The sequence below is a fragment of the Pinus tabuliformis genome, chromosome 1_1, assembly GCF_031772625.1.
Source record: "Pinus tabuliformis cultivar Carrire ecotype Pingquan chromosome 1_1, CPIR1, whole genome shotgun sequence".
Lineage (NCBI taxonomy): Eukaryota > Viridiplantae > Streptophyta > Pinopsida > Pinales > Pinaceae > Pinus > Pinus tabuliformis.
The window spans coordinates 210,179,396-210,197,899 of NC_142297.1; the positions used below are offsets into that span (position 1 = coordinate 210,179,396).

The window sequence follows — 18,504 nt, forward strand, 5'->3', positions numbered from 1 at the left end:
CAATATATGTACATATTTCTCCATAAATATTGAAACACGTGAAATAAAAAGGATAATAGATTCGTTAAATAGACTACCAAAATAAGCTTGAATTCGAGTTAGATTTAATGGAGAATTTGACTATATCTCGTCAGAACAAGCAAAAATATCTTGGATTGCAAGAGAAAGACATGAAATCTTTTTTAGTGAATCTGCAAGTTATTCACATCGACCATTATCATCCCAGCTCATGAAGAAATTTCATTGGATTGTTTAAAGAAGAACTTGAAATGTTATTGAATCAGTATACAAGATCACTCGTAAGTCACAAGATTTTTGTGACTCATGTTTTGATTTAACTTTTAAATAGGTTTTAATTAGCCTTTTTTTAAGAACTAAGCTTAATTGTTATCTTAACATTATTGATTAATTATAATTAATATTTTTAGTTTATTAAAATATAATTAATTATTTTTTATTTTATTAAGATTAAATTTGAATAGCTTCCCAATAATAATCATGTGAATGTGAAAATTCTAGCATTGATAATATTAATAATAAGTTTTTTAGGTTTAAAGTTATATTATTATTAAAAATGTTTTTACTAATATTTGCATTTTTTTGCAAAGGTTTTATCAAATAATTATAAAAGTTTTATCAAAGAAATAATTGTATCTTATGTTTTTTCACTTTGTTAATAGTTAGTCTCATTTATTTATTTTTAAGAATGGATTGGATTATGATGGATGGTAAGTATAAGTTTACTTTCATGAATTCATACGATGTAAATTGGTTTATCTTTTATAAATTTTTAATTATTAGATATTTTATTCATGAAATAATTTCAAAGTGGGAGAAATGAAGTCACTAGATAAATATATAATTTCTTATGAAATATAAAATGGTTAGCCACTTCCTTGTATATATACACCTTTTAGCAAATAAGATAATAATCAAAGTATTAAGCTATTTCTCAATTTGACAATTTTTAGCAAATAATATAATCCTTAGAGTATTGATTTATTCCTAAATTTGAAATCATATCAAAGTTAAACAGTTTCCAACAGCATAACTTTTGGTGTTTTACTCATGCTATGTTATGATATGCAAATCTCTTGGTTGTCAATTACCATTCATTGGGTTTATAATATAAATTCCTTGGGTTTATTAATCGCAATGTGACAAAGATTTTCTTGTTATGAAAATCAATCATGGTCAACCATGGTCCAATGTCGCATTGTGACAAGGATTGTCTCAATATGAAAATCAACCATGTTCAACGATGGTCAGCCATGTTTATTTTAGGGTTTATAATATTTATATTAGGGTTTATATACCTTGGGTTTATAATATTAATCCCTTGGGTTTAATATCAATCCCTTGGGTTTATTAATCTAAGGGTTCATATTCTTAGGGTATAATATTATTCATAGTGTTTATAATATTAATCATAGGGTTTAATATAAATCCCTTGGGTTTATAATCATGGTCAACCATGTTCAACCATCGTCAACCATGGTCAATCATGGTCAATTGTGGTCCAACATCACATTGTGACAAATATTGACTCAATATGAAAAATAACCATGGTCAACCATAGTTAACCATGTTTAATCTTGGTCAACCATGGCCAAACAAGGCATTGTGACAAATATTGTCTTAATATGAAAATAAATGATGGTCAACCATGGTACAATGTCACATTGTGACAAATATTGTCTTAATATGAAAATCAATCATGGTCACCCATGGTCCAATGTCACATTGTGACAAATATTGTTGCACAATATGAAAATCAACTATGGTCAACCATGGTCAATCATGATCAACCATGGTCAATAATCATGGTCACATTGTGACGAAGATTGTCTCTTGGTCCAACATCACATTATGACAACCATGGTCATCCATCATCAACTATGGTCAACCATGGTCCAACATCGCATTATGACAATATTATCTCAATATTAAAATCCACCATGGTCGAACGTCATATTGTGACAAAGATTGTCTTAATATGAAAATCAATCATGGTCAATTATGGTTAACTATGGTTCAACATCCCATTGTGAAAAATATTGTCTCAATGTAAAAATCAACCATGGTAAACCATCATCAACCATCGTCAACCATGGTTAATCATTATCAACCATGGTCAACTATGGTCCAACGTCGCATTATGAAAAATATTGTCTCAATTTAAAAATCAACTATGGTCAACCATGGTCCAACGTCGCATTGTGTCAAAGATTCTTTATACGAAAATCAACCATGGTCCAACATCGCATTATAACAAATATCCTCTCAATATTAAAATCAACCATGGTCAACCATGGTCCAACGTCGCATTATGACAAAGATTGTCTCACTATGAAAATGATCCAGATTTAAATAGGAACACATAAAATTACACATATAATCGTACATATAGAGATGCAACAGAAATAATACTTCATTTCATTACTCTAAAATACTGATATATTCTTATAAAAAAGAATGGAAATAAACTAGGTAAGGCGATGGTAGTTTATCTCTGAGAAGAGATGTGGTGGCTACATGCCTCTAAACTGTGTTACAATGAGGCTTGAAGGCCTATTTATTGTTGAGAAATAATGGAAAACCCTAAACATCCAAAAACCTAACCCTAGAAGATGAAATTCCAAACTATGGGCCCTGTTTGGGTAAATTGGTACATCAACTTCCCGAGGTCGTAACTTTGGCATACGATCTCCTTTTGACACACACAATATCTCGTTAGAAAGATTTATCTGAGAACTACAACTTTGGGAAGAGTAACATTAGTACATGAACCCATGTTGCTCCCAGCTTTCCCAAAAAACGTCGTTTAGGGCCTCAAAACGACTCCAGAAGTTCAAGACTCAAAAAACTGCTAAAAATAGTGAACGGTGCTACAATTAAGGAAACTAAAAAGTTGAAAGAAACAATGGTGGGGGTCCAAGTGGAATTGGCAGGTGGCCACCAATATCCACCTAGATCATTCCTCCCCCCTTAGGAAGCAATGGTCCCCATTGCGTTGAGTTCCTCCATGAAATGAGGAAACTTCTGTTGAACTTGGTCCCTGGTGAACCACTTGCCCTAGTGAAGGAGTTGGCCTACTTTGATAACTCGGTACAGTTGGATATTCTGCTGGAAAGTGTGCTTTATTTGTGTGTCCATGATTCGATCAGTTGCAGCTTATTCCATGCAATCTGGATTTAACTTTGTGGGTGTGAGTTGTTCTGCAATGTCGGATGTGTCTAGTAATAGTGGAAAGTATGGTCGAAGGCGGTCCACATTGAACAATGGTTGCAGGCCAAGGAATGGGGGAATGTTGAGCGCAAATGCATTGTCTCCCACAGCCTTGGTAATGGTGTAAGGACCATATCGGAGTGGTCTGAGTTTCTGATAGGATCCGGTAAGGTGTTCCTTTTGCAAATGCAACCAGACTTTGTCACCCACTTGAAACTTGGGTGGCACCTGATGTTGATCATGTCGCTGCTTGTACTTGGCATTTCATTTCTCTAGAATGTTGTGGACCTACTGGCGAATATGTTTAATGTGCTCAATGAATTTTTCTGCCTTATCTATTTCGGACTGGACATGAGTCAAATCTGCATGAGTAGCTGCAAATGGCATGGCCACATCAATGGGACATAGTGGCTGGAATCTCGAGCCCACCTGAAAAGGGTTGTGGCCAGTCGAGCTATGGAGAGCCCTATTGTAGCTGTGTTGAACATAGGGGAGGTTCTCATCCCATGTGCATGGATGCTTTGAGTTGTACATGCGCAGAATGTGCACGATCATCCTTTTGACAGCCTCTATCCGGCCATCAGTTTGGGGATGGAAGGCTATGGACTTAGTGAGTTTGGTGTCCAGCATCGACCAGAGACTGGACCAAAATGTATTGAGGAACCTGTTGTCCCGCTCTGAGATGATATATTGTGGGATCCCAAAGTGTACCCACACTTCTTCAAAGAAGAGTTTAGCAGTGGCTTCTGCTGTGATATTCTTCTTGCAGTCCACCATAATGGCCATCTTCGAGAACTTGTCGACAACCACAAAAACACAGTCGTTTTCATGCTTAGTAGAAGGAAGGCCTGACATGTAATCCATGGAGATGGATTCCCAAGGTCAACTAGGGGTAGGAAGCGGGGGATAGAGGCCTTGCTTCTTGATGGTCGATTTGGCAATGGCGCAGGCAGTGCATGATCTGATGTACTTCCCGACATCCTGTCAAAGATTCGGCCAGTAGAAAGACTTCTGCAGTACTACCACCGTTTTCTCGACCCCTAAATGCCCAACAACCCGAATGTAGTGTGCTTCCCAAATCATCTGGGCACGCTCACTTGAAGGAACACAAAGGTGACCCAGGTGGCATAACAGGGCATCCTGGAGGTGAAAATCTGGAACATGCTGACCCTCCAAGAGTGTCTGGTATGTGTGGCCAAATTTTGGGTCACTTTTATAGAGAAGTGGCCAATCAAAAGTCTCGTTCCCACAAGAGTTGAGTATGATGGTTAACGCCATGATCGATGGTCGAATGAGGCAATCTACAACATTATTGGTGTTGCCCTTCTTATACTTGATATTCAAATGGAACTGTTGCAGGTATGTGGACCACTTCTGATGGTGATCATTCTACAATTTCCCTTGGGTCTGTATGAACTGCAGGGGTCGGTGGTCTGTGTGGATGGCCCTTTCTTTCCCAAAAATGTAATGCTTCCATTGTCGGCAGGCCTGCACAATGGAATACATCTCTTTGTCATAAGTGAGATACTTCCGGACTGTGTCTGAAAGTGTCTCACTGTGATATGCCACTAGATGCTCGTGTTGAGTAAGGACGACCCTAATAGCATAGTCATATGCATATGTCTCGACCTCAAATGGTTTTTGCAAGTCTAGTAATGCAAGCACTGGAGTCGAGCAAAGGCGATCTTTCAACTTTGTGAATGCCTTCTTTTGAGATTCAGACCAAAAGAATTTTGCTTTCGCTCCTCCCTTAGTGACTTGAATCAAGGGCCAAGTGATATGAGAAAATCCCAATTGGCAAGACCTAAAAAGATGCGGAGCTCTGTTAGAGTGGTTGGAGATGGCCAATCCCAAATGATTTGGATCTTGGCTGGATCCACATGCACCCCCCATTCATCAATAATGTATCCCAGATACTGAACCTAGGTCATGCCAAAAGTGCATTTCTCCAAATTGGCACATAACTTGTGTTGCCGCAGTGTTTGGAGAACCTGTCGGATGTGGTGGAGGTGCTCTTCCCAACTTTGGCTGAAGATAAGGATGCCATCCAAGTATACCACTACAAATGAGTTGGTGAATGGACGCAAGATGTCATCCATTAGCCTCATGAAGGTTGCAAGAGCATTCGTCAATCTGAAAGGCATAACCAACCATTCAAAAAGGCCCTCCTTGGCTTTGAAGGTATTCTTCCACACATCAGAGGGTTCGATTTGTACCTAGTGATATCCTGAATTCAAATCAATCTTGAAGAAATAATTTTCCCCCTTCAGCTGGTCCAGGAGGTCATCAATCCATGGGATCGGGTACCTATTATGGACAGTGATCTTGTTCAGCGCCCAATAGTCAATACAGAGTCTCCAAGTCCCATCCTTCTTCTGTACCAACATGATCGGGCTCCCACAGGGTGATGAACTCGGACGGATGTGACCTTTCTACAACAGCTCCCCAATCTGCCTCTTGATTTCATTTTTCTCTAGAACGGAGCGCTGATAGATTGGTCCATTGGGCAGCAGTGCACCTGGGGTCAGATCGATGGAGTGCTTGACCTAACAGTGCAGAGGAACCCCTACGGGGGAGGTAAAGATGTCCTCATACTCCTCCACTACCTTATCCATCTGTAGCTATCGTGTAGAGGGGCCCTGTCTGGAGGTCGTGGCCACTGTCTTCTTCTTTCCTTGAGGGCGTATCATTAGGAAAAAAAATTCCCAGTTTTGGAAATGAGGTTACTACATTTTTTTGCAGTAACGAAAGAGATGGTGGTAGGCGGTGCTACCTCCGGTATCCTGTACAACTTATTTCCCAAAGTAACAATAACAGCATGGGGCCTTGATTCATACACAGCATGTCACTTCCACAAGTATGGTTGTCCTAATAATACATCAAAAACAACAAGGGGAGCAACGTCACATAATAACTCATCCATGAAGGGCTTGATGTTGCATGGAAGGTGACACTGCTGTCTCATGCGAAGATCCCATCCTTGGTGAAGCCACCCGATGGTGTATGGTTGTGGATGTGTTGTGGTCAGTAAGCCCAGCCGCTTCACAACCTCTGTTGAAATGATGTTCTTTTGGCTCCCGCTATCAACAATGAACTGTAGCGAGGAGCCCTTTACCCACATCTAGGAATAGAAGAGGTGCTCCTCCTCTTTTGGATCTTCGGGTTCCTCCTTCTGGATCTTTGTGGTGGCAACGGTCGCGTTGAGCTCCGTATCGATAATCTGCTTCCCTTTGTCATCCCCCTTGTCAAGTTTTGACTCAGAGTTGGAACATGCATCTAATTCTGAAACCTTTAGCTTGGCCACGAGTGACTGCTTGGCCCGACACGTACTTGAGTTGTGAGTGGAGATCTTGTGGAACTCACACCACTTTCCTGTGTCCTTTTTCGACTCCGCAGCATTGTTATTTGCTTGTAGCTTTGGCGGGTTGTCTTGGGCTGCCTCGCCTTGGCTTTGCTCTTTGTTCTATGGTTTGGGGGCACCTTTCCCTTGCTTCAGATTTGCAGATCCAAAGTCTCAGTTCTTCTATTTAAACTTTTGCTCAATCTTGACGACATATCGTTATGTCGTGCCGATCAAGGAGATGTTCAGGAATTCTATTTCTTCCTGGATGTACCTATGCAAGCAGTCGTGGTATTTGAGTACCAAATGCTACTCCAAATCCTTGATACCCAACTTTGTGCGAAGGGTATGGAAAATATTGGTAGACTCAGGCACGTCTTGGTCCCTTCCCTGCTGCAGCGTGGTCCACTTTATGTATTGATCCTTATAGCTTCCGATAGGGTAGTACTACTCCTTGATGGCAACCCGAAATAAATTCCAAGTGGGTGTGGCTGAAAAAAGTGAGGCCGTACTTTCATCCTTCTACTCGCAGTAGGTTTCCCACCAGTCCTTGACGTGGGGGGCAGCTTTGAGAAGAACGAAAGTAATCTTTTCTCAGCCAGAAAAATCATGAACAGAAAAATACCCTTCTAGCAAATTTAACCATTTATCTACAGCATCTGCATCTATCTGACCCTCAAATATGGGAATGTCAAAGTTAACTTGTACCTTAAAGGGTGTGGCGCTTCCAGAGTAGCTACTGGAAGTAGATGTATTGCCCCTGGGTAGCCGCTCAAGGATCTGGGCAAAGTTATCCATCATCGCATTCCTTTGTCGGTCGAGAGCCTCTTCAAGCAAGATTTTGATAGGATCTACTACCCCCTCGTCTTTATTTTCATTCGCCATGGGAGACCGTCGGGATTCGCAAGGCTAGTCTTGCAAAGGTTCGACTAGTTCAAGCCCTAACTCCTTATATCCCGGCCTCGTTGGGGACATGCAAAGAAAGACAGATAAAGAGCAAACCACTCTAATACCACTGATCCAGATTTAAATAGGAATGCAAAAAATTATAGATACAACCATACATATAGAGATGCCGCAGAAATAATACTTCATTTCATTACTGTAAAATACTAAAATATGCTTACAAACAAAAATGGAAATAAACTAGCTAGGGCGATGATATTTTATCTCTGAGAAGAGATGTGGCAACTACATGCCTCTGAACTATGTTACAATGAGACTCGAAGGCCTATTTATTGTTGAGAGATAATAGAAAACCCTAAACATCCAAAAACCTAACCCTAGAAGATGAAACACAAAACTATGGGCCTCGTTTGGGTAAATTAGGACATCAACTTCCCGGGGTCGTAACTTTGGCATACGATCTCTGTTTGATGCGCACAATATCTCGTTAGAAAGATATATCTGAGAATTATAACTTTGGGAAGAGAAATATTGATCCATGGACCCACGTTGCTCCCAGTTTTCCCAAAAAAAGTCATTTAGGGCCTCAAAAACTGCTAAACATAGTAAATTGTGCTACAATTAAGGAAACCAAAAAGCTGAAAGAAACAATGGTGGGGGTCCAAGAGGAATTGGTGGGTAGCCACCAATATCCACATGGATCATAAAATCAACCATGGTCAACAATAATATCAATACCTAGGGTTTATTATATTAATCCCATCTAAGGGTTCATATCCCTAGGGTATACTATTATTGATAGGTTTATCTTATCAATCCTTGGGTTTAATATAAATCCCTTGGATGTATAATCCATTAGGTTTATAATATAAATTTCATGGGTTTATAATATTAATCATAGGGTTTATATTCCTAGGTTTATTATTAGCCTAGGGTTTACAATATCAATCCCTTGTGTTTATTAATTTTAGGGTTTATATTCCTTGGGTTTAATATTCAACCATGGTCCAACATCGCATTGTGGCAAAGATTCTCTCAATTTGAAAAACAATCATGGTCAACCATCGCATTTTTGTGACAAAGACTGTCTCAATATGAAAATCAATTATGGTCAACTATGTTTGTTTTAGGGTTTATAATATTTATCTCAGGGTTTATATGCATTGGATTTACAATATTAATCCTTTGGGTTTTTTGGTTTTTAGTATTAATCCATTGCATTTATTAGTGCCTTGGGTTTATAATATCAATCCTATGGGTTTATTAATCTAAGGGTTCATATTCCTAGGGTATAATATTATTCATAGGATTTATAATTAATCCTAGGGTTTAATATAATTTTTTTGGGTTTATAATCCATTAGGTTTATAATATAAATTCCTTGGGTTTATAATATTAAGCATAGGGTTTAATATTAAGTTTAGTTTTTACAATATTAATCCATTAGGTTTACTAATTTTAGGGTTTAATATTTATCCTAAGGTTTAATGTTATTCCAATATTAATCCCTTGGGTTCAAATTTTGACAAATATTATCTCAAGATGAAAATCAATAATGGCCAACCATGGTTCCACGTTGTATTGTGACAAAGATTGTCTCAATATGAAAATCAATCATGGTCAACCATGGTCCAACGTCGCATTGTGATTAAGATTGTGTCAATATGAAAAACAACCATGGTCAACGATGGCCAATTATGTTTATTTTAAGGTTTATAATATTTATCTTACGGTTTATATATCTTGGGCTTATAATATTAAACCCTTAGGTTTAATATTAGTCCCTTGGGTTTTTAGTATCAATCCCTTGTGTTTATTAGTGCCTTGGGTTTATACTATCATTCCCTTATGTTTATTGATCTAAGGGTTCATATTCCTAGGGTTTAATATAATTTTATTGGGTTTATAACCATGGTCAATCATGGTCAACCATCATCCAATTTCACATTGTTACTGTTGGGTTGTGTTATATTCTTTCCATGACTAGCCCACGTAGTTAACCGGGGGGTTAGAAGGGGGGCGGAGTCCCCCCTTTGTTGTGCCGATTGCGTAGCAGGGGGAGTCACAGGGGGTTTGAGGGGTGCAGGTAACCCCACTCTATGGGGCCTAGGGCAACACCCCAGATTTTTTTTTTTTGGACCCTATATTAGGTTGGGCGGACCTACCTATGGTTTTGTGCATGATTTTTCGCACATGGTTTTGGACGCGATGGTTTTCGGTCCATGGTTTTGGACACGATGGTTTTTCAGTCCATGGTACTGGATGCTTCAACATGTATAAATATGTATTGTAACATTCAAAGGAATATAATGAAAAATCAAGCTGGTAGTCCCGGTTTTGGGATCCAGGGGAAATGTCTGTGTATATGTGTTTTATGTGTTATGCTCTCGCATTGTTTATTTTCTGTGTTTTAGAATTCGTATGCAAGTGATTTCTGTACGGGGTTAAAACCTACATTTGGTATCAAAGCTGTTTTGGCTTCAAGGGGATGCCTTTGTTGCTGAGGGGTTTCGCTCGGGCCTATGGTAGACCCTGTTCAGTGGGAGATCTGCAGGATCGATTCTGGTGAAAGAAGATGGCGAGCAGTGGAAAGATAGATATCGAGAAATTTAATGGTCAGAGTTTTGAGTTATGGAAACTCAATATGGACGATCTATTGGTGGATAAAGATCAGTGGATCGCGGTAGATCCTGGTACTAAACCAACGGGAGTGTCCGATGAAGAATGGAATAAGTTGGATCAGAAGGCTAAGAGCACAATACGATTGTGTGTCTTGGATTCAGTATTTTTGAATGTATCAGAGGAAGCTACGATGAAGGCTTTGTGGGACAAGTTAGGGACTTTGTAACAATCTAAGTCTCTGGTGAATAAATTGTTCCTACATAAAAAGCTGTATAACCTGAGGATGAAAGATGGAGACTCAATGACAAAACATCTGAACGTATTTAATACTGTGGTAAGTCAGTTATTATCTGTTGATATTAAAATTTCAGATGAAGATAAGTGCATTAGTTTGTTGTGTTCTCTACCAAATTCGTGGGATATTCTGGTTATTGCAATAGGTAGCATTGTAACTACCTTACAATTTGATGAAATAGTCTCATCCTTGCTGACAGAGGAGATGAGATGGAAAAATATGGAGAGCCAGAATGGTGATTCCTTGTCTGTATTTGGATGGTCCTAGAACAGAAACAAAAATAAGTCATCGAGTGGGAGATCTAAATCTAGAGGTAGATCTAAATCTCTAGGAAAACCTATAAAGATGGGGTGCTGGAAATGCGGAAAGGAAGGGCACTACAAAAGGGACTATAAATCTAAAGCTCCTGATAAAGGAAAAGGATCTGATGATGCTCCTTCTGTACAGGAAAAAACCACTTCAGATGAAGGTGGGGATGTGTACTTGGCTTCTTCAAGTACACATGTAGATCATGAGGCATGGTTGATTAACTCAGGTGCATCCTTTCACTTCACTCCCCATAGAGAGCGGTTCTGAGAGTATGAGAAATATGATGGTGGTGATGTTTTCTTGGGGGATGATAGGAAGGCTAGAATCGTTGGTTGCGGAAAAATAAAGTTGAAGTTGCAAGGTGGAAGGGTTAGAACACTTCCAGGTGTTCTGCATATTCTTGCACTAGCCAGAAATCTGATTTCTGTAAGCAAGTTGGATGATGTAGGTGTAAAAACAATGTTCGAGAAGGATACCTGCAAGATGGTTTGGGGGGCACAGGTATTGATTCGGGGAGTTCGAATTGGAACTCTGTAAAAGTTGCAAGGTAGCACTATTGTTGATGGGTGCAACAGTTCTGTGGTTCCTGAAAGTGGAGCAGAAAATCTAGTGGTCTCTGGAGAGAAGACCATGTTGTGGCTTCAAAGGCTTGGACATATTGGAGATAAGGGCCTTCAAATACTTCATGGTAAAGGTATGGTAGAAGGTATGAGTAATAGCTCTCTAGATTTTGATTTCTGTGAAAATTGTGTATATGGGAAGCAGAATCAGGTGAGTTTCCCCTCTGGTGGTAAGAGGGCGAAACAGATATTAGAGCTTGTGCATAGTGATGTGTTTGGACCTATGAAGGTTCCAACACTAGGTAAGTCTATGTACAATGTATCATTTATAGATGAATTCTCAAGGAATACATGGATATATTTCCTTAAGAAGAAATCTGAAGTCTTTGACAGGTTTAAAGAATTTAAGGCTCTGGTGGAAAACCAGATAGAGAAGAAGATAAAGGTGTTGAGGATATATAACAGTGAAGAGTTTTAAAGTAAGGAATTTGAAGAATTTTGTAAGAAGTGTGGTATAGCATGGCAGAAGACTACTCCATATACACCTCAGCAAAATGGAGTTGCAGAAGGAATGAACAAGACGTTGATGGAAAGGGCAAGAAGCATGCTCAGTGGTGCTGGGTTAGGATGGGAATTCTGGGTAGAGGCAGTGGAGACAACATGTTACCTGGTCAATAGATCACCTTCATCAGCGTTGAAGGATAAGGCTCCACAAGAGGTATGGACTGGTAAGAAACCCTCTCTTTCACATTTGAGGGTCTTTGGATGTGATGCATATGTACATGTTCCAAAGGAGAAACTAACCAAGTTGGATAGTAAATCCGAAAAGTGCATCTTTATTGGGTATAAGGATGGTTTAAAGGGTTATAAGATTTGGAACCCAGTAATAAGGAAGGTTGTGTACAGTTGAGATGTGGTGTTCAGAGAGGTGAAATATGTTATTAAACATGAAGTCCAACCAAACGAACCTAAGAAGATAGATTTTGAGCTAAAGGAGGAAGAATCAGACTCTACAGCAGAGGAGGAATCAGAAGATGAAGAACCACAAACTCCGGGTGTGAGAAGATCGGTTTGAGAAAGAAGGCAGCCAGAAAGGTATAGTCCATCTTCTTTCTATTCAAATTTTTCTTTATCTATTACTGATGATGATCCCAAAACTATGAAGGAAGCAATAGATTCAACAAATGGAAAACTCTAGAAAGAGGTCATGGTTGATGAAATGGCATCTTTGCACAAAATGAGGTTTGGGATCTAGTGGAGTTGCCGGCTGGAAGGAAACCCATTGGCAGCAAATGGGTGTTCAAGAAGAAGACAAATGTAGAAGGAAAGGTGGAGAAATACAAAGCTCAGTTGGTAGCAAAAGGTTATTCCAAGGTGCCAAGAATTGATTTTCGTGATATTTTTTCTCCTGTTGCCATGGTAACTTCTATTAGATTACTTTTATCTGTTGCTGGTGCTTTTGATTTTGAGGTAGAACAAATGGATGTGAAGACAACATTTCTTCACGGGGATCTGGGAGAGGCGATCTACATGGAGCAACCTAAAGGCTTTGCAGTGAAGGATAAGAAAGAACTGGTATGCAAGTTAAAGAAGTCTCTATATGTGTTAAAACAATCACCAAGGATGTGGTATCATAAATTTGGTACATTTATACGGGGACTTGGCTTCACTAGAAGCAAAGCATATCACTATGTGTATTTTAAATTAATTGGTGACCATGTTATTTATCTGGTCTTGTATGTGGATGATATGTTGCTGGTTGGAAATGACAAAGAAATTATCCAGGATTTGAAGACCCATTTGTCCTTTAAATTCGACATGAAAGATCTTGGTGCTGCAAATTATATTTTGGGAATGGAAATTAAAAGAGATCAGACAAAGAGGAAGCTCTGGTTAAACCAGAGGAAGTATGACGAGACAATATTGCAGTGGTTTAATATGTAGGATAGTAAATCGGTGAAGGTTCTTATTCCTATATGTGTAAATTTATCTGCTGAACAGTGTCCCAAGGCACAAGAAGAGGAATAGGACATGTCCCGTGTTCCATATGTAAGTGCATTCGGTAGCCTAATGTATGCAATGGTCTTTACTAGACTAGACATTACACATGTAGTGGGAGTATTGAGCAGGTTTATGTCAAAACCAAGGAAGGATCACTAGACAGCAATGAAGCGGGTTTTTAGGTATTTGCATGGCACTAGTGATTATGGTTTGTGCTACCAAGGAAGACCAGGATTGGATAGAGTGTTGGATATTCGTGGCTTTGTTGATGCAGATTGGGCTGGAGATCTGGATCAGAGAAGATCTACAAGTGGGTATGTGTTTAACCTATTTGGAGGTGCAGTCAATTGGATGAGTAAGAAAGAATATGTAGTGGCACTATCAACTACAGAGGCGGAATACATGGCAGCCACTCATGCAAGCAAGGAAACAGTTTGGTTGCAGAGATTGTGTTCAAGTATGGGGTTAGTACAGGGAGCTATAAGGATAGATTGTGACAGCCAAAGTGCAATTTTCTTGGCAAAGAACCCTGCGTATCGTTCAAAGACAAAGCACATTGATGTTCAGTATCACTTTGTGAGGGATATGATAGAAGACAAAAAGGTGTTGCTGGTAAAGGTGGACACTTTGAAAAATATTGCAAATGCATTGACAAAATCTGTGAGCTCTGAGAAGTTCTCTTGGTGTAGAGAAACAATGGGCATTGCAGGGCTGGATAAATTACTAAGATCTCTTGTGGCCCCCTGTGGAAAGAAAACAACAAGTGGGAGAATGTTGGATTGTGTTATATTCTTTCCACGACTAGCCCACGTAGTTAACCGGGGGGTTAGAAGGGGGGTGGAGCCCCCCCCTCGTTGCACCAATTGTGTAGCGGGGGGAGTCATAGGGAGTTTGAGGGGTGCAGGTAACCCCAGGGGGCGGACCTACCTATGGGTTTGTGCATGATTGTTCGCACATAGTCTTGGACGCGATGGTTTTCGATCCATGGTTTTGGATGCAATGGTTTTTCGGTCCATGGTATTGGATGCTTCGGCATGTATAAATATGTATTGTAACATTGAAAGGAATATAATGAAAAATCAAGTTGGTAGTCTGGTTTGGGATCCAGGGGAAAATCCTGTGTATATGTGTCTTATGTGTTATGCTCTCGCATTGTTTATTTTTTTTGTTTTAGAATTCATATGCAGGTAATTTCTGCATGGGGTGAAAACCTACAGTGACAACGATTGTCTCTATATGAAAATCAACCGTGGTCAACCATAACATCAATAATATCAATCTATTGGGTTTATAATATCAGTCTCTTGGGTTTATTAATCTAATGGTTTATATTCCCTTGTGTTTTCAGTATTAATCCCTTGGGTTTATAATAGCAATCCCTTCGGTATATTAATCTAGCATTCATATTCCTAGGGTATAATATTATTCATAGGTTTATAATATTAATCCCTTAGTTTCAATATAAATCATGGTCAACCAAGGGTTTATATACCTTGGATTTATAATATTGGCCCCTTGGATTTAATAATATTAGTCCCTTCGGTTTATATTACCTTGAGGTTTTAGTATTAACTCGTTGGGTTTATAATATCAATCCATTAGGTCTATTAATCTAAGGGTTCATATTCCTAGGATATAATACTAAAACCCCAAGGGATTATAAACCTAAGGGAATAATATTAACTGAAGGGATAATAAACCCAAGGGACTAATGCCAAAAACCCAAGGAATTATAAACCCAAGGGAATAATATTAAACCCCGGGGATTGATATTATAAACCCTAATATAAATAATATAAACCCTAAAATAAACATGGTTGACAACGGTTGATTTTCATTTTTAGACATTCATTGTCACAATGCAATGTTAGACCATGGATGACCATGGTCAACCATCTTTATTTGATGGTATTTCATATTTATCTCAGGGTTTATATACCTTGGGTTTATAATATTAATTATTTGGGTTTATAATCCCTTGGGTTTAATACTAAATACCCAAGGAATTATAAACCCTAGGAATTAATATTAATTACAAACCATGTGAATAATATTATACCCTCAGAATATGAACCCTTAGATTAATAAACCCAAGGGATTGATATTATAAACCCAATGGAATTTAATATACCCAAGGGGTTAATACTAAAACCCCAAGGGATTATAAACCCAAGGGAATAATATTAACCCAAGGGATTAATACTAAAAACCCTAGAGTTTATATTCCCTTGGGTTTTTAGTATTAATCCCTTGGGTTTATTATTCCCTTGGGTATAATATTATTCATAGGGTTTATAAACCTAAGAGACTAATATTATAAATCCAAGGGATTGATATTATAAACTCGGTGGAATAATAAACCCAAGGGATTAATACTAAAACCCAAGAGAATATAAACCCTAGGGTTTTTGGTATTAATCCCTTGAGTTTATTATCCCTTGGATTAATATTATTCCCTTGGATTTATAATCCCATGGAGTTTTAGTAATAAACCCTTGGGTTTATAATATCAATTCCTTGAGTTTATTAATCTAAGAGTTCATATTCACATTGTATAATATTATTCATAGGTTGAACATGGTCCAATGTCGCATTGTCAAAATCAACCATTCTCGACCATGTTTATTTTAGAGTTTATAATATTTATCTTAGGGTTTATATGCCTTGGGTTTATAATATTAATCCCTAGGGTTTAATATTATCCACTTGGGTTTATAATTCCTTAGTTTTTTTGTATTAATCCCTTGGGGTTTTAGCATTAAACCTTAGGAATATGAACCCCTACATTTATAAACCCAAGGGATTGATATTATAAACCCAATGGTTAATACTAAAACCCTAAGGGACTAATATTTACGCTGTAAGGCGTTTCCCTCTGAAATGAATTCCCCCAAATGCTTTTCTGTCCTAATCGTAGCCGTTAGATCTTTTGTTAGACGATTGAACAAAAATCAACAATCTGATTTAATAAAAAATGTTTTAAAACATTTAAAAACCCTAAAAAACGTTTCACTTTCCACTTGACATCTGTGGAGAGTTCTTGGAGTTTATGGCTGTTTAAGTTTACGGGCTGTTGGTCCCTTTGATGGAGCGCTACTACGAGCCCAGCAAGCCTGCAATTGTTGCTGTGGGTCTTGTTCTCCTTCCCATTTGCATTAGGTTCGTGCTTCCTTCCATAGAAATTTCAAGGTTTGTCATGGTGCCACTCAAGGAGTCCCTGCCACAGGTATGCAATGTGATGCACACTTGGCTCACCCCTTCAATGCTTTTTGTGTTATTGAATCTGGTCATTGGGACTATTGCAGTCACCTCTAGCAGAGGTCCCCCGCCAATGGCAATAATAATAATAAGAAAGCTGGCAATATGCGTAGGACTACATTTGATAAACATGGACAGAATTTTATGGACAGAATTTTGAAGAAGAAGAAGAGGAGCTGCAATTTAGGCCTCCACTGGTTGAGCCTTCAAGGCTGAAAAAACATAAATTTCCTGAGGGTAAGGCTCCAAACCCACCGGGTTTTTCACAAAAAAACCCATCGTTTTTCTCCCCAGGTTGAGTCTTCAAATCCTCCAGAGTTTCTGAGAAAAACCCATCAATTTTCTCCTCCGATTGATCCTCCATTTCCGCCTCAGTTTTCAGGAAAATCCCATGATTTTTCTCCTCTGGTTGAGCCAACCCAAAGCTTTTCTCATGTGGGAATGAACAAATCTAAAGTGGCCGCATCCAACGTCTTGGAAGTTCCTCATAATGAAGATATGACCAACTGTGTTAGGACTGAAGATGGCACAAACCCAGATGGCCTATCCACGGACGAACTGAATGCAATGGCTGAAAATTTCATTCATAATTTCAAGCAGCAGCTCATGTTACAGAGGATTCAATCCCGCTGGAAGGCCTTGGGCTATATCATTGTACTCGGCAATTTTTAGGCCGATTGCTTTAAATGGTTATATTTTTCGATTATGGAAAGGCAAGCATATGAATTTCCTGTAATTTTTGTTAATGTTTAATACAGAACACGAGGCCTTGTGCCTATGTTGTTAGCCTTGTTGCATCTGGCACCTCGCCAAGATGTTTGCCGGTGAAAATCAATTTTACATGTATTGGAGTCTTGGTATCCACAAAAAGTCATTTTCAGATGTTTCTGTTTCAGTAGCAGATTGCTGGATCCTTCCATAATCATCTTATTGTGTCTATTCTGTCTGAATTTGAACATGACGGTGATTCTTTGTTAACATTGTCGTATTCATTCATATGAAGCAGTCTATGGCATAGGTGCCTAATTGAGCTGAACTTGTTTCATTTACATGGTCCAATCTTCTTCAATGCTGGAAACATTGACAGGCTTTGCAGAAAACTTTTTACAGTATTTTGGTTTTAATGCCTCAATAAGCAAGCATTCTGTTTGTCCAAAAAATATGTTGTTGTCATTGAGAACTTCCGCGAGTAATAGGTCTATTGACGAACAAGCTTTGTGTTGTTATTGTTGAATATATATGAAGCGTCTGAATGCTAAAGAAAATGAATTGTTATTATTGAATATATATATGAAGCATCTACTAGTAAGCAAGCAAGCTTTTAGTACTCAAATGCCTGTTGTAACTCTTGCTCGACAAGAATGGATTTTATTATTTTTATCTCTTTCATTGTCAACAGTCCTAGTCATAGTCCATATCCAAAGTCAGGCTGGCTGCTGTTAGAAGCTGATAATGTGAATCCTCTGTCTTCTTAATAGTCTGCTATTGTATTCTCTTCAAAGACTTAAACATACCAAGCTAATAATTTAAGTATATCTGCCAATGACACAAACAAACACATATATAATATATATAATACTGGCTGATAACCTTTAGTTCTAGTGCTATGTTTAGTCTGTTTCTTGTTATCCTCTCCGAGTAGGGCACAATATTTTGAGATGTTTAATATTCTTATTGGAAGATTTGTAGAAAAAATTACAAGGGACACCATAGATTTGCGCAGCAAGATTTTTCATACCAAGGTTTTGATGGCTGCTCAAGTGATCAGATGTGAGAAGCCTAATGGCTTAGAATACATGAAATTGAAGGGATGAAGGCTTTCATATGGAGATCCAGAAGTGGTTTACTTCCATCTGTAGATAGGGTTGAAGTTAAATCCATGATGATCTCAAAACCTGTGCAGATGTTTAGGCCTCTCCATCAGGTCTGTGCTTGTACAATGCTTTGGAACCAAGCTCCATTTCTTAAAGAATGGATCATGTACC

General features: G+C 38.5%; 1 pseudogene; it reads left to right on the forward strand.

The window, feature by feature from the left end:
• The first annotated feature begins 706 nt into the window (after positions 1-706).
• On the forward strand, positions 707-17,191 carry LOC149212279 (uncharacterized; annotated as a pseudogene).
• Positions 17,192-18,504: the final 1,313 nt, after the last annotated feature.